The 24,999-nt window shown below is 52.3% G+C and overlaps 1 protein-coding gene across 9 annotated transcripts in view; it reads left to right on the plus strand.

The window, feature by feature from the left end:
* Positions 1-2,102: 2,102 nt before the first annotated feature.
* The window catches only part of LOC123351735 (41 kDa spicule matrix protein-like), a 77,901-nt gene continuing 55,004 nt past the window's right edge, over positions 2,103-24,999 (plus strand). For 5 of the 9 annotated variants that reach the window (XM_044991324.1, XM_044991321.1, XM_044991328.1 and 2 more), the window contains exons 1-3: positions 2,103-2,200; positions 2,844-2,949; positions 19,963-20,013. The gene's annotated coding sequence lies outside the window, so the exon portion shown is untranslated. The other 4 variants (XR_006574055.1, XR_006574058.1, XR_006574057.1 and 1 more) reach the window with 4 other exon arrangements.

Consider the following 24,999-nt stretch of genomic DNA (forward strand, 5'->3'; position numbering starts at 1 on the left):
CTGTCCTTCATACCCTTGGCGATTTTTTCAACTATTCCGGCATTTTGTCTTTTGGAATGGAATTCAGATAGCTCGGATTCATCTCCCCATACAGCGATCAGATGCAGTACCTCCCGTTTGGTCCATACTGGAGCTCTTTTGCGATTCTGGGACTCCATGGTCATCTGTGCTGATGAGCTCTGCATGGTCACCTGTGCTGATCAGCTCGCTACGCTGGCCAAACAGAAAATGAAATTCAAAAGTTCGTGGGGCTTTTCCTGTCTACCTGGCCAGTGCATCTGAGTTGAGAGTGCTGTCCAGAACAGTCACAATGGAGCACTCTGGGATAGCTCCCGGAGGCCAATACTGTTGAATTGCATCCATGCTACCCCAAATTCGACCCTGCAGGGTTGATTTCAGCGCTAATCCCCTCATCGGGGAGGAGTACAGAAATTGATTTTAAGAGCCCTCTAAGTCAACAAAAATGGCTTCGTTGTGTGAACGGGTGCAGGGTTAAATTGATCTAATGCTGCTAAATTCGACCTAAACTTGTAGTGTAGACCAGGGCTAAGAGAATTTGGTAATTATTTTGGGGGAGTTTTATGGCATGGGCTATATAGGTGATCAAACTAGATGATTGGAATTGTCCGTTCTGACTGTATGTATAAGGCATGAATAACACAGACAGACTTGTCATAGGATTCTAACACACTACTGCCCTTTACTTAAGCAGGAAAAATACACTAATACCCACCGACGAAGTGGGTATTCACCCACGAAAGCTCATGCTCCCAAACGTCTGTTAGTCTATAAGGTGCCACAAGACTCTTTGCTGCTTTTATTGCCCTTTACTTAAGCAGGAAAAATACACAGAGCAAACAGATCATATAGAAAACCTCCAACATCCTGAACACAATGGCCTCACTCTGGCGCTCCCCTCTGTGGGAGTCCTTTGGGGACCATCTGTGTTCAGCTAGGCAGAGTTGCCCCTGCCTCATCAGGCTTCTGCAGCAGCCCCCCTTGGTTTGAGCTGGTAACAATGGCCAAAGACCCCAAACGGATCAGCTCCTGCCTTCCATTCCCCCTGTCAGGTGACTCCTGGATCTGCTTCATCGAGTGGCAGGTGAGCACTCCCCTGACAAACTGGTTCTCCTAGCTGGGAGCCAGTCCACTCTCTAGGATGTTTGTGTTTGAATACAGGCCAATCCCAATTTAACAACACCCTAGGCTGGGGCAGTGATACTCAGACTGAGGCTCAAGAGCTGCAAGTGGCTCTTTAATGTGTCTCCTGCAGCTCTTTGCAGCGCATGATATTAAAACACTGTGATCTAATTATTAACCAGTCAGGATGATTTTACTGTGTTATTAACCAATTAAGTTAAGTTATTAACTTATTTGCTGCGAGAATAACATATATATGTAAACTACAGTAACTCCTCACTTAACGTCCTCTCGGTTAACATTGTTTCGTGGCTGATCAATTAGAGAACATGCTGGCTTAAAGTTGCACAATGCTCCCTTCTAACATTTTCGGCAGCGGCCTGCTTTCTCCATCGCTTGCAGAAAGAGCAGCCCATTGGTGCTAGCTAGTGGGGGCTTGGAACCAGGGGACCGGCAGCCCCCCATCAGCTCCCCTACATTCCCCCTGCGGCAGCCACCCAGCAGGCTGTCTATTGTTGGGCAGATCAGCTGCCCCACCCAGTCCCACTGCCCCTCACACTGCAGGAGGGGGCCCCTCAACCCCAAGGTTCAGAGGGGACCGTGACCCCTCCCCGTGAGGGGAACAGGGCCATAGGGGCAAGACCCACCAATTCTGGGGGAGGGGCCGCGCCCCACTGTCCAGTGGTTGTCTCCCTCCTTTGCCCCCCACCCCACTCCCTGTGTGGAGAGGAAGAGGGGGAGGGAGCTGCTCCCTTGTCCCCAGCCCTCAGGCTGTGAGGGGGCAGCAGAAAGGGGCTGTTCCAGCGCCCCTCCCCCACTGATGATGCCTCAAGGCTGGAGGGGGGGTGCTGTTCCAAAACCCCTCCCCCTGCTGTTACTGAGGGTGGCCGCTTCTGGCTGTTGGCGCCTCGCGCTGTCTCCGCCCCACCCCCGCCTGTGCGCGCGCGCGCGCGCGGTGCCTCCCCCTCCCTTCTACTCCCGCTGCCGGCAGCGCGAGCCAGCCTTGCCGCGCACACGCAGCGCGCGCTGCTGCCTCGCGCTGGGGCCGGGGTGGCCGAGGGTGAGACACAGTGGGCGCGCGGGCCGGAGGGTCGCTGCTTCGCTCCTCCCCCTCCTGTGGGGGGGCTCTTGAGGGGTCACACTGGGGGACTGTGAGGGGTTATGGGGGGGCTCCTGAGGGGGTCACATTGGGGGGCTGTGAGGGGGATTATGGGGGGGCTCCTGAGGGGGTCACATTGGGGGGCTGTGAGAGGAGTTATGGGGGGCTCCTGAGGGGGTCACATTGGGGGGCTGTGAGAGGAGTTATGGGGGGCTCCTGAGGGGGTCACATTGGGGGGCTGTGAGGGAGGGTTATGGGGGGCTCCTGCGGGGTCACATTGGGCTGTGAGGGAGGGTTAAGGGGGGCACCTGAGGGGGTCACATTGGGGGGGCTGAGAGGGAGGGTTAAGGGGGGCTCCTGCAGGGTCACATTGGGGGGCTGTGAGAGGAGTTATGGGGGGCTCCTGCGGGGTCACATTGTGGGGCTGTGAGGGGTTATGGGGCGCTCCTGAGGGGGTCACATTGGGGGTTTGTCAGGGGGGTTATGGGGGGCTCCTGAGGGGTCACATTGTGGGGCTGTGAGGGGGGATATGCGGCTCCTGGTTTGCTTTGTTTTGAAACAGGATCTGGACAGAAACAAGTAAATCCAGGGCTTATCCTTGCAGGTTGAAGCATTGAGGTGGGAAACACTGATCCTTCTTGTGAAAGGCTTGCTGCTGTTTGTCTGCTAATCCTCAACCCGTTAGCAGGTGTTCATCATGCTTGGACAAGGTAAGAGGGTTCTGCTGACTCTATGCTTTCCAACCCTCCAGGACTGGGCTGGAGTCTCCAGGGATTAAATCTTAATTTTTAATGAAAGATTTTGTCATGTGATTAAATCTTCAGGAATATGTCCAACCAAAATTGCCATCCCTAGCTGACTCACTGAACCAGGTGGCACATTATCCCACCTGCATATAAGGGAGGTGGGAATAGCTCACTGATGAGCTAGAGCAGAGAAAATCTAGGGCATGAGATGAGCAGCCTTGAGGGGATGAGCCTGGAAAGCAGTCAGATGTGGGAGGAAGACAAGGGTTTTAAAGAGCTCAGGATTATTGTTTATATTCTGATCTGCGTTACAGCAACATGTAGAGGCCCCAGCCCTGATCAGAGTCCCACTGCTCTGGTCTGCACAGCCACACAGAGATAGTGCCTGCCCCAGAGGGTTTACAGTCTTAATAGACAAAGGAAGGCTTGTTATCCACATATTACAGGTAGGGAAACTGAGCCACAGAGAGAGTAAATGATTTGTCCAAAGTCACACAATGAGTTTGTGGCAGAGCTGGGTGTAAAACTCGTGTTTCCTGAATCTCTGTCCAGCACCTGAATCACAAGCCATCCAGTATCCCCGTCACAAAGACACAGACCCCCTTGCAACTGCATTTATTTGTTTATTTTTCTCTGAAGCCCTTATCATGGTGACACCTGTCCTGATTGGTCTGTGTCTCAGTGAGAGGTCATGGCAAAGGCCCAGCCCAGCCCTGAGCAGGGGGGGAAGACTCTTGCGGAGCCCAGACTGGTGCGCAGGGAGGAGGCTGGGGGGATTTCTGCTGCTCCCAGTGATGAGTATTCCCGTATCTGAGATGTGCCAGATAGAGCCCAATCCTGCCCCTGTGTCCAAATCTCTGGTGGTTGGAGAGGGCTTGTTATGCTTATAAGAAGCACACAGGATCTTTTTCAGGGGAAAAGGCAATAGGCACCGTTTATTAAAGATACAACAATTAGTATATGCATTCAGTTACACCACATACACACACACACTGTTCCACCAGTCACTGTTATAGTTACCAGTCCAGATCAGTGTAATGGCCAGCTAGGTTGATCACAGGTAGGGAGGAGCCAGATTCCGTTGGATCATGACACGATGCTCCTGGGAAGTCTTGGAAGGACAAACCCAAAGTTTTGTGGCAAGGCCTCCTGTTTATATAGTGATTTTCCTTCATTGGGATCAATGAGTTTTGCACCATCATGCTGTAATCAATTGTTGTTTAACGAGTGCTTCTTTTCTTAAATTGTCCTTTTCATCCTTTATCTTGTTCCTTCATCGTGTTTCTTAGGGAGTTACCCCATGCTAGTTTTGATCATAGATATTTTGTGCCCATTGATAGGTGCCTGTTTCATCTTTAGCATAAACCAGGCCTTAGATATACTGTGCTGAGGGAGGCCAGGCCTGAGGGCCCTAAGAGTTTCGTGTGCTGGGTTCAGATACTCAATAAACCTCCTGTTTTACGCTGGCTGAGAGTCGCTCCGGGCTAGAGAACAGGGTGGCATTATTCTCTCTGGGGTCCAGAGCGAGGGGACTCCCTGAGCGGGCCCACGGCGAGAGACAGGAGTGCTAAGGCTCAGAGAGGTGCAGTTCCAGGAGGCAGAGGGACTTAACCCCCAAGAGAGAGTGGACCCCCGAGAAGGGATGTTCCCCCCCAGAGACCAGACGCAGCCAAGAGTGAGCACGACCTGGGAGTCTATGCAGAGGGACCCTCACTTTGCAGTCAGGCCTGGCTCACTGCCCCAGTGTGGCCCTAGGGGGTGCTGTGCTGCAGGGAACGGGGTGGGGGCTCTGCCTTGGCAGTCAGGGCTGGCCCTGATGCCCTAGTGCTGTGCTAGGGGGCGCTGTGCTGTGTGCTGCAGGAGGCTTTGTTGGGGGTCTCCTCTGGCAGTCAGGGCTGGCCCTAATACCCCAGTGCGGTGCTAGGGGGTGCTGTGGTGCTGGGAGCGGGTCAGGTACATCCCCACAGGGAATGGGTGACAAGCACATTGCACGTGAGAATAAAGATGCAATTTCAGAGCCCCTGGCATTAGGGAGCAGGTGGGGGGTTGCAGGAAGCCTGAAAACTGAGGTGGTCACCCATGGAGCAGGGGTGCAATGCGTGCACCCTGCAAAAACAACACAGTGTGCAACCCTCTACTAGTCCTCTAAACAGAATAACCCCCAACCTTCCTTCCCTGTCAAATGAAATAGCTGGCTTCAAGACTAAGCTTGAGGAGTTTATGGAAGGGGTGGTATGATGGGATAGCCTAATTTTGGCAATTAATTGATCTTTGATTATTAGCGGTAAATATACCCAGTAGCCTGTGATGGGACACTAGATAGTGTGGGATCTTAGTTACTACAGAGAACTGTATGGTGAGTCTTGCCCACATGCTCAGGGTTTAGCTGATCACCATATTTGGGGTAGGGAAGGAATTTTCCTCCAGGGAAGACTGGCAGAGGCCCTGGAGGTTTTTCGCCTTCTTCTCCAGTGTGGGGCACAGGTCACTTGCTGAAGGATTCTCTGCACCTTGAAGTCTTTAAACCACGAGTTGAGGACTTCAGTAACTCAGACATAGGTTAGGGATTTGTTACAGGAGTGGGTGGGTGAGATTCTGTGGCCTGCGTTGTGCAAGAGGTCAGACTAGATGACCATAATGGTCTCTTCTGACCTTAAAGCCTATGAGAAGGGAGAAGGGGCTTGGCTGGCTCAGGGAATGGGACACAAGGCTGCTCGCATCTAGGGGGCACCGTCTCTGAACCAGCTGGCTCCGGGGCAGGGACTGGGACGGGAATTTTTGCAATTTCAGGATCTTTGCAAGTTAAGCTGTGAGCATCCAGGAAAACTGGCTACTGGTGAAAATGACGGGGCTGCACTAACACTCCTGACCACCAGGGGGTGATGTGGCACTGCAGATGGCTGGGCAGTCCAGAGCTGCCAGCACAGGGCTGTTCCTGTGGGTGGTGTGCACTGATCATACTGGGAGGTGATAGTGATGCTGGTTATTGATCTTTGCAGGAAGTCAAAGCAGAGAAGAAGCAGCGCCTCTTCTACAATCCTTGTAGTGGGAAGCAGGGGGGTCAGGTGGGTTATTGCGGAGGGAAGGGGGGGCTGGGAGTCAAGACTCCTGGGTTCTTTCCCCGCCTCTGGGAGGGGAGTGGGGTATAGGGCATAGAACAAGGGTGACTGGGACTCTTCCATTGAGAGGCGTTATCTCAAGCAAATTTCTTAAGCTCTCTGTACTTGCAGTCAGTGGCCTTGTGAGAGGGGCCTTCATTTTGCAGTCAGTGCCGGCCCACTGCACCAGTGTGGCACTAGGGGGCACTGTGCTGCAGGGGCGGGGCAGGTTGGGGTGGGAGATCTCCCCTGACAGGCAGGGCTGGCTCCAATGCCCCAGTGCGGTACTAGGGGGCGCTGTGGTGCAGGGAGTGGGGTCGGGCACAGCCCCACAGGGAATGGGTGACAAGCGCATGGCACATGAGAGTAAAGACACAAACTCCACGTCCAGGCAGACACTTTATTGGGGTTGAGCAGGAGGGTTAGCGTCCCCCCGAACCCAGTCACTCGGTGCCAGGCAATTTCGGCCCCAGGCTGGCTTGGATCTGCTCCTGGGCAAGGCTGGGGAGTTTCACGGCGCCCGCAGGGTGACCAGCAAAGGGGGTCATGTGGAGCAGCAGAACCCAAAGCCACGGTTCCCAGGACAGCAGTTATAGCAGAAGCGACAAACGAAATCCTGAGCTTTCTGGAAGAGATGGAAAGACTAGAGTGAGGCCTGCCCTTAACTGACCCCCCAACTACCTTCTCCCAAGCCGCTTTCCCCTCTGAAAGCTGGGAACACAACCCAGGAGTCCTGGCTCCCAGCCCTGCTGTGCTAACCACTAGACCCCACTCCCCTCCTCTCCCAGATTTTTCCCAAACTATTATTCCCATGTGGTGTTTGAGGCACCTTTTGATCTGGGAGGGGAGTGGTATCTAGTGGTTAGATCAAGAGTTGGGGGAAGCATGACTCCTGGGTTCTATTCCTGATTCCCAGCAATGAGTGAGTACTAAAGGGTTATGTTCTCTGCAGGATGTCAGAGTTCATGGATGGACCACCACTGCCCTCTGCTGGGCAGGAGAGATGCTTATTGGTGGGATATTATTGAGGTTAACCCATACGACAGTGTCGGTGTTAAACCGTGGAACTCATTGCCACAGGATATGTTGGAGTTGGGACTCCCTACCACAGGGTTTCCTGGGGTTAGCCTGTGGGACTCCCTACCACTGGATATTAATTCAGTCAATGTAGGGGACATTTTAGGCGTAAATCTGTTGAACTTCCTGCCACAGGATTTTACTGGGGTTAGCTCACAGTATCCAGCATAGCCCTCCCCTCCCCCCATCAGTCCCAGAAGTGACACAAGCGAAGCCACCTCCCGCTACTCACCGCCTCTCTCTTCACCATCACTTTGGACTCGCCTCGTCCTTCCTCCGAGTTCTGGGACTCCAAGACCTGTCAGAATGAGAGAGCAGGGAATCACTTCTGCCCCACATGTTTGTTTGACCAGCAGTCGCGGCTCCGGAGGGATCATGGGAAATCTAATGCCCATCTCTAAAGCAAGTCCTGAGAGGACTGCTGGGCTCTGTCCCCAGCTCTGGCAGGAGAGCGGGGTCTAGTGGTCAGAGTAGGGGTGCTGGAAGTCAGAACTCCTGGGTTGTATCCCCGGCTCTGGGAGGAGAGGGAAATCCACTGCATTAGAGCAATGGAGAGAGAGGAGGGCGGGGGTGGGGTCTGAGAGGCAGGACTGCTGAATTCCCACCTCTGCTGCTGCCTTATTGTGTGACCAGGAGAAACTCACTTCCTCAGGCAGTGCCTCAGTTTCACTTCTTACCCATTACTGCATTGGAATATCTTTGGGGCAGGGGCAGCCTCTCGCTGTGTGTCTGGGCATCACCTGGCACACCAGGAATGGAACAGGGTCCCCCACTCACCCCAGCCAGGGACGCTCCATGGATTCCCTCAGTGGAAAGGAGGGACACGAACAGGAGCAGGACAGCCAGCATCTGGACTCTCATCTTCTCTAGGGGTTGTGTCTTCTCCGCGAACAGCTGAGTGGAGCTGGGAGCTACAGGGGCCTGCATTTATTCACTAGCTCAGAGCCCTCTTGGCCAGAAGAGTTTGTGATTGGCAGGGGAGGAGAGATTCCAGTAAGAACAGGGCTGAACGAATAGCTGTTTACCTACGATTCACGTCCTTATGGGTAAAGACTCTTGTGGTTACAAAATATGGGAGGTTTTTACCAAAATGCTTCCATCTCTAGCCAGGTGACAACACCCTCCTGCCAGTCAGTCCTGATTCTCAGCCCCCTGCTCTGACCTGCTCGACCCCCCAAAATGGGGGAGGAGAGAGTAGAACGAGGGTTGCCAATTTTGGTTGAACATATTCCTGGAGGTTTCATCACATGACATAATCTTTCATTAAAGCTTAATCTTCAATTCCAGGAGACATCCTGGAGGATTGGGATCCCTAGAGAACCCAGGAGTCCTGGCTCCCAATCCCCCTGCTGTGACCCATTACACCCCACTTTCCTCCCAGACCTGGTGCTGGAACTGAGATGACTTCACTCCAATTCCCTTTAACACCCTTTCACACCACTCCACAATCTGACCGTCTAGTTTGGAGGACACAGGCCAATATTTTCAGACTTTGGCCAGAGATTTTGACTGACTCCATGTTCAGCTGGATCAGCTTGGAAAAGATTCCTGGAGTTGCTGCTCTCCCAGACTCCAGGGCTGTGGGGACTTGTCATTAGCTATATTACAGAGGTGCCCGGATAGACCCCAACAGATCAGAGTCACGTTGGGCTGGGTGCTGCCCAGACACAGCGTGAGACAATCCCTGCCCCAGCTGAGGAACCTTTTTGAAGCAAACAAATTCACCTCATTTCAGGTCATTCCAAAATTTCTCTTTGAAATGTCCATTGGACTTGCGTTTTCTCTTTTGTGTATATTTTCCCCGTTTGTTTTATTTCAGCTCTGTTGGCTATTTCAGATCATGCCACTAGCAACGGGGCCTAATGTGCACTAGACTCCGAGATTCCAAGGCAGAAGGGACCATTGTGATCATCTCGTCTGACGTCCTGTGTCACACGGGCCTGGGAACAGCCCCCAAATAATCCCTAGAGCAGCTTTTTTAGAAAGACGTCCCATCTCCAACCCCCTTGGTAAGATATTCCAGTGATTCATTATCCTCACTATTAAAACTCCACCCCTTTCCCATCTGAATGTATCTAGCTTCGTCTTCCAGCCACTGGATCATGTTAGACCTTTCTCTGAGAGATTGAAGAGCTCATTATCAAACATGTAATTCTTCCAGTACTCCTCCGAAACCACAACAGGTGCTTATAAATGACGACTCCGGGCATGTAACTATGTGACAGAACAGAGCACGGGACGGATTCCATTCTGATAACATGACACAGTAGCTGAACTAGTCCATCCCTTTTACTTGATTTTGTTCATAAAATCTGTCAGAGCAGCTGCTGCTCAGTGCTGATCGAACACCCAGACTCTCCTGTCACTTGGAGCGGCCGCACTCTGTTCTCAGCGCGCTAGCTCGCTCAGCGCTCAGGTGGGGACGGCTCTCTGAGCCGGGAACCACCCCTCCAGCTCACAGTGCAGATCATAGAATCATAGACTCAGATAACATCAGGGTTGGAAGGGACCTCAGGAGGTCACCTAGGAGAACCCCTGCTCAAAGCAGGACCAACCCCAACTAAATCATCCAAGCCAGGGCTTTGTCAAGCTGGGCCTTAAAAGATCTAAGGATGGAGATTCCACCACCTCCCTAGGTAACCCATTCCAGTGCTTCACCACCCTCCTAGGGAAAAAGTTTCTCCTAATATCCAACCTAAACCTCCCACACTGCAACTTGAGACCATTGCTCCTTCTTCTGTCATCTGCCACTACTAAGAACAGCCGAGCTCCATCCTCCATATAGATAGTTGAAGGCTGCTATAAAATCTCCCCTCACTCTTCTGCAGATTAAATAAGCCCAGTTCCCTCAGCCGCTCCTCATAAGTCATGTGCCCTAGCCCCCTAATCATTTTAATTACCCTCCATGACTGGGTTCAGGTAGGGCGGACGCTAACCCTCTTGCTCAACCCCAGTAAAGTGTCTGCCTGGACATGGAGTTTGTGTCTTTATTCTCATGTGCCCATTCCCTGTGGGTCTGTCTCCCACCCTACTCCCTGTACCACAGCGCCCCGTAGCACCGCACTGGGGCATTGGAGCCAGCCCAGACTGCCAGGGGAGAGCCCCCACCCCACCCTGCCCTGCTCCTGCAGCACAGCACCCCCTAGTGCCACCCGCTGAGGCACTGGGGCCAGCCCTATGGGCAAAGTGAGGGCCCCTCTCACAGGGCCACTGACTGCAAGTGCGGAGAGCTTAAGAGATTTGCTTGAGATAACGCCTCTCAATGGTAATTCTGGTAACACAATGGAAGAGTCCCAGTCACCCTTGTTCTATGCCCTACACCCCATTCCCCTCCCAGAACCGGGGAGTGAACCCAGGAATCCTGACTCCCAGCCTCCTTTCCCTCCACAATAACCCACTAGACCCCCCCTGCTTCCCACTGCAAGGATTGTAGAAGAGGCGCTGCTTCCTCCCTGCTCTGACTCCCTGCAAAGATCAATAACCCGCATCACTATCACCTCCCAGTGTGACCAGTGCACACCACCCCCAGGAACAGCCCTGGACTGCCCAGCCACCTGCAGTGCCACATCACCCCCTGGTGGTCAGGAGTGTTAGTGCAGCCTCATCACTTTCACCAGCAGCCAGTTTTCCTGGATGCTCACAGCTTAACTTGCAAAGATCTTGAAATTGCAAAATTCCCCTGTCCCAGTCCCTGCCTCTGAGGCAGTCAGGCCCCTATTCCCTCCTCTGCCTTTGGGGTCTGATACACTTTGGCATTTCCCGGGAAGCTTTCTAAAGGGTCCAGGTGGCCGCAGGGGCAGGAGTCTCTTATCAGCCAGCCCCACAACCAGGCTGAGCACCCCCAGCAGGGCTATCGTCATAAGGTTGAGGCCAGACATCAGGGAGGGGGGCTCCTGGTTCTGCAGGTCTCTACCTTGCAGCCTGTCAGAGACCTCACAGGATCTGATCAGTCCCCGCCCCAGACAGCACAGCAGGGCCTGGGGCGTGTGGGCTCGGCCGCGCAAACCGGGGTCCTGCCTTAGAGGGGACGTGCAGGCCCCAGCTCTGCGGCTCTGCCACGCACTGACAATCCCAGCCACTGTAACCAGACGGGGTCACATCGCGAGTAGGGCTTGTCCCACTCGTTCTAGGCCAGCACACACAAGGGGCCCTAAAGCCGGGGTAGAGTCGAGAACCCAGGAGTCCTGACTCATAGCCCCACCCCCACTGGATCCTCCCAGAGCTGGGGCTAGTCCAGACTCCCAGCCCCTCCCCAACACCCCGTGTGGGGCATTCCTAAATTTGGAACCCCAGAGCCGGGATCTTGGTCTGTTACTGGAACATGCCTGGTTAACGATTAATCCATGAACCCGCCTGGGAGCCGGGCATGGCCCTGGGGCTGGATCTTTGCTCTCTGCCCCTCACTCGCTCCCCGCAGTGTGTCAGAGAAGTGGGGTGACCTGGCCTTTGAATTTAGGGGTGTCTAGGGATCTGGGCTGTCTTTAATCCAAAGTCCAAGGGGCAAATGCCCGCCCCCCCAGGCTGGGCTGACAGGGGAATGGGGAGCACCCTTTAAGACACTCCATGCTCTGGCCTTTTTGTTTGCAGGACACAGGGCAACATTTTCAGGTGGATCAGCTTGGAAAAGATTCTGGGAGGTGCTGCTCTCCCAGACTCCAGTGCTATGAGGACTTTAGTTATATTACAGAGGTGCACAGATAGACTCCAACAGATCAGGGCCGTATTGTGCTGGGTACTGCCCAGACACAGCGAAAGACAGTCGCTCTTTCAGACATGTCTCCTCACAGGGATTGGATCCCATCAGGTCAGCAGAGGAAATATTGCTAATCCCCCAGGAGTATTGTCTAGGTCCCGGTTGTTGTGGCCACCCGCTAGATCCCACCTGGGGAGGTGGTGGCTCAGAGACGGCTGCAGTCAGGGAAGGGTCTAGGTGCAGCTGGCCATGGTCTGCCCCTGTCCTCTTCCCTGTCCCCCATCTCATGCTCACACTGCAGTGGCTGTGCTGAGCTCGCTCTCTCTGAGCGAATCTAGGCCGCCCGGCGCTGACACAGCTCGGCCCGAGGTCTGGCTGATAAACAGCCCCAGCCCGCAGCCTCGCAGTGCAACTCCCCGGCCCATCAGCCCAGAGCTCGGCCACAGACTGACACAGTTATTGAAATGCTGAGCAGCGTCTTCGCCTGCAGTGCAAAGCCAGCGCAGGGCCTTGGAGCACGCGGCAGTGACTGAGCTCAGGGTGACCTGCCAACCACACCCAGATTTCAAGGGCTGCTTCTGTGTCTTAGGGGGTTAACCATGGGACTCCCTGCCACTGGGTACTAGAGAGGTTAGCACGTAGGATTCCATTCCAGTGAGTGTTGCCAGGGTTAAGCTGTGGGACTCCTTCCCACTACGTTTTGGTGGTGTTAAATCGCAGGACTATCTTTCTTTGGGTATTAGTGGTGGTAACCTGCAAGGCTCCGTGCCAGTATGCACTGGTGCTGTTAACCAGTGGGATCCTCTTCCACTGGGTATTAGTGGGTTAACTCACGTGACTCCTTGCCCCTGGATATTTGTAGTGTTAACCTGTTGGACTTCCTGCTGCTGGGTATCAGTGGGGTTGACCCCTGAACTTCCTGGATAGTAGATGGGTTAATTTGTGGGACTCCCTGCCCCTGGGAATTAGGTGGGGTACACCAGGACTCTGACTAATGCCATGTACAGAGGTGATATCACAGCCTGCTCCCCATTGACGGCCAGCATAGCCGGGGTGGTGGTGTAATTCACCCTTTTAGCTTTGGATTAAAAACAGCCCAGATCCCTAGACACCCTAAATTCAAAGGCCAGGTCACCCCACTTCTCAGACACCCTCCGGGGAAGGAGTGAGGGGCAGAAAGCAAAGATGCAGCCCCCTGGCCCATGCCTGGCTCCCAGGCAGGTTGAGGGGTTAATTGTTAACCAGGCATGTTCCAGTAACAGGCTGAGATCCCGGCTCTGGGGCTGCAAATCTGGGAATGCCCTACATGGGGTGTCAGGGAGGGGCTGGGAGTCTGGACCAGCCCCAGCTCTGGGAGGGGAGTGGGATCTAGTAGAGGTGGGGCTGGGAGACAGGACTCCTGGGTTCTCAACTCTACCCATTGATTCAAGACCCCTTGTATGCTGGCCTAGAAAGAGCAGGGCCAGCACTACTCGTGGTCTGACCCCTCTGGTATCAGCGGGATTGTCAGTGCCTGGCAGAGCCACAGAGCTGGGGGCTGCACGTCCCCTCTAAGGCAGGACCCCGGTTTGTGCGGCCAAACCCACACGTCCCCTGCCCTGCTGTGCTGTCTGCGGAGGGGGCTGATCAGATCCTGTCAGGGTGTAAATCCAGCGCTCGCAGCTCTGCTTTATTAGCTCAGGCGTCTGACAGCCTGCGAGGTAGAGACAATCAACATGGGCTCCTCTACGCTCTCTGCCCCCACCAGCTCTGCTGGAGCCCCTCACTTCTGACCCACAGCCCCCATTATACCATCCCCAGGAACTTGCAGTTGGCCACTCCAACTGGCACCTAGACAACACAGCCCATTGCTCTGCTGATCCATCTGGAGCCAATCCCTGTGAGGCGACTATGTCATGGGAAATTTGTGTCAAAGCGACCCACTAGTTCACTGCAAAACAGAACAGGAGACATTCCGGGCAGTGGGGGGATCCCCGCTTGGAGAGCCGTCCCCACCCGAGCACTGAGAACAGAGTGCAGCCGCTCTGAGCAACAGGAGAGGCAGGGTGTCCGATCAACACTGAGCAGCAGCTGCCCTGATGGAGTTTAAGAACAAAATCAAATAAAACGAATGGACGATTTCAGTTACTGTGTCGTGTTATCAGAATAGAATCCGTCCCGTGCTCTGTTCTGTCACATGGTGACATGCCCGGAGTCGTTTATAAGCACCAGGTGTAACATCCGAGTAGTCTTGGAAGAAATAGATGTTTGATAACGAGCTCTTCGATCTCTCAGAGAAAGGTCTAAGGATGCAACGGCTGGAAGGTGAAGCTAGATACATTCAGATGGGAATGGCGTGGATTTTTAACAGTGAGGATAACAAATCACTGGAATATCTTACCAAGAGGAGTGGGAGTGGGACGTCTTCCTAAAAGATCCGCTCTAGGGATTATTTGGGGTCCATTCTCAGGCCCGTGTGATACAGAAGGTCAGACAAGATGATCACAATGGTCCCTTCTGCCTTGGAATCTCGGAGTCTAGTGCATATTATGCCTCGTTGCTAGTGGCATGATCTGAACTAGCTGACAGAGCTGAGATAAAACAAATGAGAAAAATACACATATAAAAGAAAAACCAAGTCCAACGGATATTTCAAAAATTTCACTGGAATGGAGGGAATTTGTTTGTTTCAAAATGTTTCCTCAGCTGGGCAGGGACTGTCTCTCACTGCGTCTGTGCAGCGCCCGGCCCAAGGGGACCCTGAACTATTGGAGTCTTTTCGGGCACCTCTGTAATCTAACTAATGACAAGTCCCCACAGCACTGGAGTCTGGGGGAGCAGCACCTCCGGGAATCTTTTCTAAGCCAATCCAGCTGAACATGGAGTCAGCCATTATCTCTGGCCAAAGTCTGAAAATATTGGCCAGTGTCCTCCAAACAAGACGGCCAGACTGTGGAGTGGTGTGAAAAGGTGTTAAAGGGAATTGGAGTCAGGACACCTGGGTTCCAGCACGAGGTCTGGGAGGGAAGTGGGGTGTGATGGGTCAGAGCAGGGGAGCTGGGAACCAGGACACCTGGGTGCTCCAGGGTTGCCAACCTTCCAGGATGTCTCCTGGAACTGAAGATTAAGCTTTAATGAACGATTATATCATGTGATGAAACCTCCAGGAATACGTCCAACCAAAACTGGCAACCCTCATTCTACCCCACTCTGGGGGAGGTCGAGCAGGTCAGAGCAGGGGACTGAGAATCAGGACTGACTGGCAGAGAGTGTTGTCACCTGACTAGAGATGGAAGCATTTTGGTAAAAACGTCCCATATTTTGTAACCACAAGAGTCTTTTCCTATAAGGACGTGGATCATAGGTAAACAGCTGTTCATCCAGCCCCGTCCTTACTGGAATCTCTCCTCCCCATCCCAATCACTGACTCCACTGGCCAGGAGGGCTCTGAGCTAGTGAATAAATACAGGCCCCTGTAGCTCTCAGCTCCACTCAGCTGCTTGCGGAGAAGACCCAATCCCAAAAGAAGATGAGAGTCCAGATGCTGGCTGTCCTGCTCCTGTTTGTGTCCCTCCTTTGCGCTGAGGGAATCCGCAGAGAATCCCTGGCTGAGGTGAGTGGGGGACCCTGTTCCATTCCTGGTGTGCCAGGCGCTGCCCAGACACACAGCAAGAGGCTGCCCCTGCCCCAAAGAGATTCCGATGCATTAAAGGGTGAGAGGGGAAACTGAGGCACTGCCTGAGGAAGTGAGTTTCTCCTGGTCACACAGTAAGGCAGCAGCATAGATGGGAATGGAATTCAGCAGTCCTGTCTCTCAGACACCCCCTCCCACCGCTGCTCTAAAGAGGTGGATTTCCCTCCCCTCCCAGAGCCGGGGATACAACCCAGGAGTCCTGACTTCCAGCACCCCTGCTCTGACCACTAGACCCCGCTCCCCTGCCAGAGCTGGGGACAGAGCCCAGCAGTCCTCTCAGGACATGCTTTAGAGACGGGCATTAGATTCCCTGTGATCCCTCTGGAGCCATGACTGCTGGTCAAACAAACACGGGCACAAGTGAGTCCCTGCTCTCCCGCTCTGACAGGGCTCGGAGTCCCAGCACTCGGAGGAAGGCCAAGGCGAGTCCAAGGTGATGGTGAAGAGAGAAGCGGTGAGTAGCGGGAGGTGGCTTCGCTTGTGTCACTGCTGGGACTGATGGGGGGAGGTGAGGGGTATTCTGGGTGCCATGGGCTAACCCCAATAAAATCCTGTGGCAGGTGGTTGAACAGATAAATGACTGAAATATCAAATAGATTGACTGCAAGAATATCCAGTTGTAGGGAGCCCCACAGGCTAACCGTCCGGAAAGCCTGTGGGAGTGCGTCCCTTGAGTTAACTCAACATATCCTGTGGCAATGAATTCCACAGTTTAAGACCAATACTATTGCATGGGTTAACCCCAATAATATCTCATGGCAGATTCCTACCAACAAGCATCTCTTCTGCCCAGTAGAGGGCAGCAGTGGTCAGTCCGTGAACTCTGACATCCTGCAGAGAACATAACCCTTTAGTACTCACTCATTGCTGGGAGTCAGGAATAGAACCCAGGAGTCCTGATTCCCAGCCTTGTCCTTCCTCTGCTCCCGCCCACTCCGGTCTAACCACTAGACCGCACTCTCCTCCCAGAAACCTTAAAAAATTTAAATTCTTCTATACAGATCAAAAAGTGTCTCCAACATCACATGGGACTAACAGTTTGGAGAAAAGCTGGGTGGGGACTGGGAGCTAGTACTCCTGGGTTGTGTCCCCAGTTCTGGGACGGGAGGGGAGTGGGGCCTGGTGATTAGCGAAATGAGGGGCTGGGAGTCAGGACTCCTGGGTTGTGTCCTCGGCTCTGGGAGGGGAAAGCAGCTTGGGAGAAGGTAGTCAGGGGGTCAGTTCAGGGCAGGCCTCACTCTAGTCTCTCCATCTCTTCCTGACGGCTCAGAGTTTCGCTAGATGTCGCTTCTGCTGTAACTGCTGTCCTAGGATGAGCGGCTGTGGAATCTGCTGCGACTTCTGACCCCCTTTCCCCGTCACCCAGTCGGTGCCTGGAGGCTCCCCAGCCCGTCCTGGGAGCAGATCGAAGGCAGCCTGGGGCTGAATTTGCCTGGGTTCAGGGGGACGCTAACCCTCCTGCTCAACCCCAATAAAGTGTCTGCCTAGAGATGGAGTTTGTGTGTTTATTCTCACGTGCCATGTGCTTGTCACCCATTCCCTGTGGGGCTGTGTCCGACCCCACTCCCTGCAGCACGGCGCCCCCTAGTGCCATGCTGGGGCATTGGGGCCAGCCCTGACTGTCAGTGGAGAGCCCTCACCTCACCCTCTGCAGCACAGCGCCCCCTAGCACCACCCTGAGGCATTGGGGCCAGCATTGACTGTCAGAGGAGAGTCCCCACGCCACTCCCTGCAGCACAGCGCCCCCTAGCGCCATACTGGGGCACTGGGGCCAGCCCTTTCATTGGGCCACTGACTGCAAGTACAAAGAGCTTAAGAGATTTGCTTGAGATAATGCCTCTCAATGGTAATTCTGGTAACACAATGGAAGAGTCCCAGTCACCTTTGTTCTATGCCCCACTCCCCTCCCAGAGCCGGGAAACGAAGCTTCCCCCCGAGCCTGTTCTAACCCACTACACCCCATTGCTTCCCAGTAAAAGTCCCTATTGTGCAAAAAGCCCTGCTTCCTGCCCTAGCCACTCTGACTCCCTGCAATGATCAATAACCGGCATCACTATCACCTCCCAGTGTGACCAGTGCACACCACCCCCAGGAACAGCCCTGTGCCGGCAGGTCAGGAACGTTAGTGCAGACTGTGTTGGATTAAAATAGAAATCAGTGTTTGTTTTGATATGGAAGAGCATAGTTTAAACCAGGCCCCAAGCTGAGCCTGACTTAGCAAGAGATCTGGTTCCCAGCTAACACACAAAGGCTGCACTAATTAAAATAAATGCCTCTCTGTAAAATGTACAGGGTCGGTGCTAATTGTACCAGCACATCCCTAGACAAAGAGTCTGTTTTGAGAAGTGATAAGGACTTTGTAAAAACAACTGTCCTAAAAACAAGTGTCTTCCAGAACACACCAAGATTTGTTGGTTCTCACCCTTGATGCCCTTTATCTTGCTTGTTTTCTTTTCCTGTGTAGCAAGTGGTATGGACAGATCTATTGAGGTGTGTCCTGCTTCAGTAATTGTAGAAGGGTTATACTAAAGGAAGGATAGGTAATAAAATAAAGATGTAATAGAAAATATGTTCAGTGAAATGGAGAGTAAATGTGAATGTCTGTTTGAACTGAATGGGCGATAAAAGGGTAGAAGTGTCAGCTTAATGATTACAAGAGGGAAGGGATAGCTCAGTGGTTTGAGCATTGGCCTGCTAAACCCCAAGGTTGTGAGCTCCATCCTTGAGGGGGCCACTTAGGGATCTAGAGCAAAATCAGTACTTGGTCCTGCTAGTGAAGGCAGGGGGCTGCAATGACCTTTCAGGGTCTGTTCCAGCTCTAAGCAATAGGTATGTCTCCATATATTCTAATACAACTTGGCTGAGGAATGCATGGAGTGAAATGACCAGGTGACCCTAAGGGCAAACCAGAATCCCCACTTCCTGGGGGCAAAGAACAAGAGAACACCAAGCTGTCACAAATGCACCATCTGCTGATTAAACATCACTTCAGAGGTGGGAACAGTGATTAATTATCACTTCAAACATAAAAGCAGAGTGATAAAGCAGTTTCCAGAAACTCCTACAGGAGTAAATTCCTATAAAAACAAAACCCAAAAACTAAGAACCATGAGTCTGGTTCTTGCAACCACCCTCCAGGAGCATCAGATGCACATCTGATAAGACTCGGCTCCACCCTCGTGTCCAGGCCACCTGGCCAGTGACTTGGCACAAGCAACTCCTAGGCTAGTAACTATAACAACTTTGCAGAACGTGTGTGAGTGACTGAATGAGATGATATAGCTACAACTGACTGATTCTTTCTGTATTCACAATAAACAAGGCATTCTGCCTTATCCTCTTTAATACGATCCTGCTGGTTTTTATTTTATTGGTGTAACACCTCGTCACTTTCACCAGATTTCCTGGCTACTCTGAGTTTAACATTTGAAGATCTCAAATGTTTCAGTTTAACAGAGATGATGCTTTGTCCAAGGGGAATAAGGAACGGGAGAGAACAGGGGCTCTCAGCCTTCCAGACTGCTCCAACCCTTGCAGGAGGCTGGTTGGTCTTGCGTACTCGCGCCGTCAGTGGAACGTGTGTATAGCGCTGTGAGGTCCGACACCTCCCCCGCCACAGAGCTTGTGTCAGCTCCGAAGCAGAGCGGAGGAGGTGGGCGGTGGAGCGCCCCCGGGGATGCACAACTCGAAGAGCCTCAGTTACTGCACAGGGGGAGTCTCTTCTGCTCCACCACGGGTGACTAGAGAGCAGGGGCCCAGATGGGACGGCTGGGCCTTCGGAGCAGCATTTCCCGCCAATGACGGGTTACAGAGAATCCATTAATGTAAACGTGCGAGCGACCTGGGCCCCATGCTGCAGGGGAAGGCGACCCGCCCCCCCCCAGGGTCTCTGCCAATCTGATCCAGGGGAAAATTCCTTCCCAGCTCCAAGTGCGGCTCCCAGTGAGACCCTGAGCAGGTGGGCGAGATCCACCAGCCAGACACCTGGGGAAGAATTCTCCGTAGGTAGCCCCATCGGACCATTCCCTCCATAAACGCATCAAGCTCAGTCTTGGGATTAGTCGATATTTTGCCCCCACTGCTCCCCTTGAGAGGCTGCTCCAGAACTTCACTGCTCTGATGGTCAGAGTCCTTTGCCTAATGTCAAGCCTAAATTCACCGGGTGTATTGGTTGATCCCAGGATGTCTCTGAACCTGTGGCCATGAAAAAGGCTCACGCAGACCTAGGATGCGTCCGGCGAGGTATTTCCAGTAGCGACAGGGAAGTGTTAGGAGGCGACAAGGCACTGGCGTGACCCCTCTGGAGCCCTGTGTGCCGTGCTGGGCTCGCAGGGTTAAGGAAGATGAATCCAAACTGGAGCAGGTGCAGAAAAGGGCGACTAGGATGATCGGGCAGGGGCTGGAGTTGGTTCTAGCCAGACGCCTTTGTCTTCCAGGTCTCTGAGGAACCGCGTCTTGATGCCAGCAGCAGGCTGCAAAATCTCCCAGTGAGTGCCAGAGTCGTCTCCTTTGCAGGGGTGAGCGTGGCTGCCAGGGCTAGAGTCATGTTGCCTGGTTTGGTGCTGACAGGGAGCAGATCTCCTGAACGGGGCAGCGCTGGTTGCAGCCGAATTGGGCTGGGGCCCTTCTGGTCCAGGAGCCCAGAGCTGCTGCTGCTGCTGCAGCAATTCTGTGTGAGGCGCAATAGTGCCCCCTTCTGGATGGAATCAGATCTGCTCTTGTGTGTGTGTTTGAGCAGGGGGGCAGGGCTGGGAGCCTGGACTCCGGAGTCCTATCCCAGCTCTGGGAGGGGAGGGGGCTCTGGGGGGTTAGAGGAGGGGGGTTCTGGGAGCCTGGACTCCGGAGTCCTATCCCAACTCTGGGAGGGGACCCCATGGCATCCTGAATGAATTCCTGACGTCAGTATCACGCAGTACTGCCACCTGGTGGACAAGTGCGGCCATATCTTCGCCCCGGCAGGTTGGGGAGTGGAGTAAGTTCTGTCACTTCTGCTGCAAGATCCACCAGTGGGGCTGCAGGGGCTGCTGCAAGCCTCGAAAGGGCCCCCGGGGACCCTCTGGGATTGTCCCTGCATCCCCACCCTCCTGGGTGGGCGGATGCCTTTGCAAGTGCGGCTGAATGGGAGCCGGGGTCTGGAGATGCTCTGACGGATGGCTGCTGCCTGCTGTGATGTGGGAAACAGGACATGTCTGGGGGAGCTGGGTGGGTGGCTGAAGGGGGGGGGGGCGTCTGTCTGTAACCAACTCCACTAAATGTATAGTGGTTAAAAGACTTTGTCTTAGGTGCAAGGGACTGGCTGGCTCAGGGAGGTGGGGAATGGGGCATGGGGCCTTTCCCCTCTAGGGGGCGCCAGCTCTGATCCAACCACAGGCTGTGGGGATCGGCTGGCTCAGGGGAACAGAGGCTGGGACATGGGGCCTTTGCCTTCTAGGCAATGGCAGCTCCCATCCGGCCCCAGGGTGTGGGACTGCCTGGCTGAGGGGTGGGGGTGAGGAAGGGGACCCCGGCCCCTTTTGGGCACCACTTTCTAACTCTTTGATTTAAGGGTCATAGGACGGGCACTGTCTCTGGGAACAAGGCAGAATGTCACCATGTAAGAACAGGAGCTCTCGGTAGCAGGACAGCTGAGTGGAGTCTTGTTCCGTTCCCAAGCGCGTTTCAGTTCCACTCGGTTGCATTTCTGTGACCACTGGGCTTTGCTACCCTGCACGAGTGGGAGGGGGAATTCTCAGCTCGCTCGTATGGACCCTGGTACCATATCAAGAGTCTGCCCACAAGCCTCACTCCTAGTGAAGAGTGAATGCACTGCTGACCCACAGAGGGGGGCAGGTATGCGCCTAAAGTCACAGAGCAATTGTGGTCAATTGTGGTCTAGTGGTTAGAGCAATGGAGTTCAGGCAGGACTCCTGGGTTCAATCCTCAGCTCTGGGAAGGGAGTGGGGTCTAGAGAGTTAGAGGAGTTGGGGGGCTGGGAGCCAGGACTCCTGGGTTCTTGCCCCAGCTCTGTCACTGACCTGCTTTGTGATCTGGGGCAAGGAGACATCCCTGCTTTGTGCCTCGGTTTCCCTCTTGTGCAACATGAAAAAACCATATGCAGTACCTGGAAAGAGTTATTCACGCTGGGTTAATCCAACATTTGGCCTTAATCTATTGTCAATTCCCTAGAATGCTCTAACAGGTGCTATAGCTCCGTAAGAAGAATTTTATCTCTCCCAAACTTCCTACACCTTTAGTCAACACAATTTCAACACAAGGTTTAGGGCTGGTGGAAACTGCAATAATGACACAAGGTCAATACTGATTTACACTATGATTTACACACGACTAGGGCTCCGAGGGCCTATGGTAACACAAATAACACTGCTCTACAGGCAAAATGGTTCTGAAATAAATGTAGTCAAACTTTACTAATTCTGGGTCACTGAGAACGAAAATGATGCTTAAAATTGTTGATTGGCTCTAGTTTTCAAGTTATGCTATTGGGTCAGTATATACGACCCTTGACTTGGGAATAGCGGAGGATAAGTGAGTTATAAAGGGAAGGGATCTCAATTTAAACCAGAAATGACTAAAATACATCTTTGACTGGATCTATGAATAAATCTATGACTGGGTTTGGACAGTACTTGCTTTTTAGGCAAAACAATGAATGATGCAATCTGAAGCTGGTATTGCGTCATACATGATATGAATTGCATCATGTCATTCCTAGAAGTCATGGATCATGCAATCATAATGAAGCTTACATCACTCTGCTGAACAAATTGCCCTATATCAGCTCTAGAAATCATACAGTGTCGTGCTCTCTTATTTGTCAGTGTTTGATTTTGCAAAGGGACACATTTCTGTTTAGCCAAAGTGAGCAGAGATGCCTCATACTTGTGTGAACAGTGCAGATAACTTCTGCTATGTTTGTGGTGAAGTGATTTTTGCATCACAAAAGCACAGTATAACCACTATGGTTAAGAAAGCCTATCACCTTTATTTTGGCTGCAAAATTGGAGATCAGGACAAGAGGTGGGCCCCACACATATGCTGCAACACTTGTGCAATAAATCTTCGCCAGTGGTTGAACAGGAAAAGGAAATCTATGCCTTTTGCAGTGCCAATGATTTGGAGAGAGCCAACAGATCATACCAGCAATTGTTACTTCTGCATGGTGCCTCCAGTTGGGAAAGGTGTGTCAAAGAAGAAAAAGTGGACTGTGCATTATCCAAACATTCCATCGGCTATACACCCAGTACCCCACGGAGAAGGACTGCCGGTTCCTGATGCACCAGAATCATTCTCACTTGAGTCAGACGAGGAAGAGGAAGTGGATGAAACTTCTGGCCCTGAACCATCAATATCACAGGACCCACATTTTCTCCCATCCTCCTCCTCTGAACCACACCTCATAACACAAGGTGAACTGAATGACCTTGTCAGGGATTTGGAACTACCCAAGAGTAAGGCAGAGCTGTTGGGCTCCAGACTACAGCAGTGGAATCTCCTGGCAGGTGATGTTAGGGTTTCCATGTTCCGTGACCATAAAAAGGATCTTGTCCCATTCTTCTTCATGGAAGGTGATCTTGTAGCCTGCAACAACATCAATGGTGTGATGGCAGCCCTCAACATCGTTCACGATCCAGATGAGTGGAGACTGTTCATTGATTCATCAAAGACGAGTCTTAAAGCTGTTTTGCTGCATAATGGCAATGTTTTGCCATCAATTCCAGTTGGTCATGCAGTCCATATGAAGGAAACCTATGACAACATGAAACAACTTTTGAGGTGCATAAACTATGACCAACATCAGTGGCAGCTTTGTGGCGATTTGAAGGTTGTTGCTCTCTTGCTTGGTCTGCAGACTGGATACACAAAGTACTGCTGTTTTCTCTGCGAATGGGATAGTCATGCAAGAGATTCCCACTACATCAAGAAAGATTGGCCACTCCGACAGTCATTGGAGCCTGGGAGGAAAAGTGTTCAGCATCCACCACTTGTTGAATCAAGGAAGATTTTGTTACCACCCTTACACATCAAGCTGGGTCTGATGAAGAACTTTGTCAAGGCCATTGACAAAACACAAGCAGCTTTCAAGTACCTCCGTGGAAAATTTCCAAGGTTAAGTGAAGCTAAGATAAAGGAAGGTGTCTTTGTTGGTCCTCAGATTCGTGAACTTCTTCGAGATGATGCATTTGACCATGCACTGTGTGGCAAGGAAAAGATGGCCTGGAAAGCCTTCCAGTTAGTGGCAATAAATTTTCTTGGAAACAACAAGGCAGACAACTACAGGTTGTTGGTGGAAAGCTTCCTCAAGACATACAAAAGCCTTGGTTGCGACATGTCACTAAAGATACATTTTTTGCACTCTCATCTAGATTTTTTTCCACCGAACTGCGGAGCAGTGAGCAACAAGCACGGCGAGCGATTTCATCAGGACATTGCAACAATGGAGAAACGCTATCAGGGCAAATGGAGCCCATCAATGCTTGCAGACTATTGCTGGACAGTGACAAGAGATGCTCCATTTAATGAATACAAGAGACAAGCCAAGAAGCGCCCAGTAGACACTGAATAGGACTAAACTATGTACATAATAGTTTTTTGCCTTTTGTTTCATAATAAATTTTAGTTAAATAACCCTTTTACTGATCTTTAAAGTGTTACATAAACAGGACAGGTGAAATATTATCATGTAAAGCAACCATAAACACATGAAAAGACCTAGGTTTACAATTTATGATTAAAACTCTACTATCTACACAATATACATAGACATAAAATGTAAAAACAGTAGCCAATCAGTTGTTTTAATTGTCATATTTGAATTCAGCACATCAAAATACATAATAAATAGCACATTTTATCTCTGAACCAGACAACTTCTCAAAAATTGTAGACCAGTGTAATAATAATAAACTCCAGTGGAGCTACGGTCCATTGACACCAGCTGGGGTCTGGCCCCATTGACTCCAGTGGAGCTGCAGCCGATTGACACCAGCTGGGGGTCTGGCCCCATTGATTCCAGTGGAGCTATGGCCGATTGACCCCAGCTGGGGGACTGGCCCCACTGATTCCAATGGAGCAACAGCTGATTCACACCAGCCCAGATGTGGCTCGATAAATCCGGGTTGGTGCCACTAAGTTATTTGCTTTGTGTTCGAAGGAAATTGCCTTTAGGTCCCAGGGAAAGGTGTGGCGCCGTCCATCTGTGTGGAGTCAGAAATGTTGACGAGTTTCTCTTTTTTGCTGTTCCCCAGAACTGAGGGCAGGTTGTTCCATCTGTGAAAGGTGAACCGAGGTTATCACAGACAACGCCCCCTGTCTGATTCCTCGACCGGTACAAGTTCCATGGAATGGCTTTATCAGGAGTGCTGGCTGGCAGGTGGCCTGGTCACGGCGCAGGATGTTTATCTTTGTGACAGGGCATTTCCTAACACCTCCTCAGCGCCAGGACTTGTCAATAAATGAAGGCAGTGATACCTGTG

The sequence above is a fragment of the Mauremys mutica genome, chromosome 17 (genome assembly GCF_020497125.1).
Source record: "Mauremys mutica isolate MM-2020 ecotype Southern chromosome 17, ASM2049712v1, whole genome shotgun sequence".
In the NCBI taxonomy this organism is placed as follows: Eukaryota; Metazoa; Chordata; order Testudines; family Geoemydidae; genus Mauremys; species Mauremys mutica.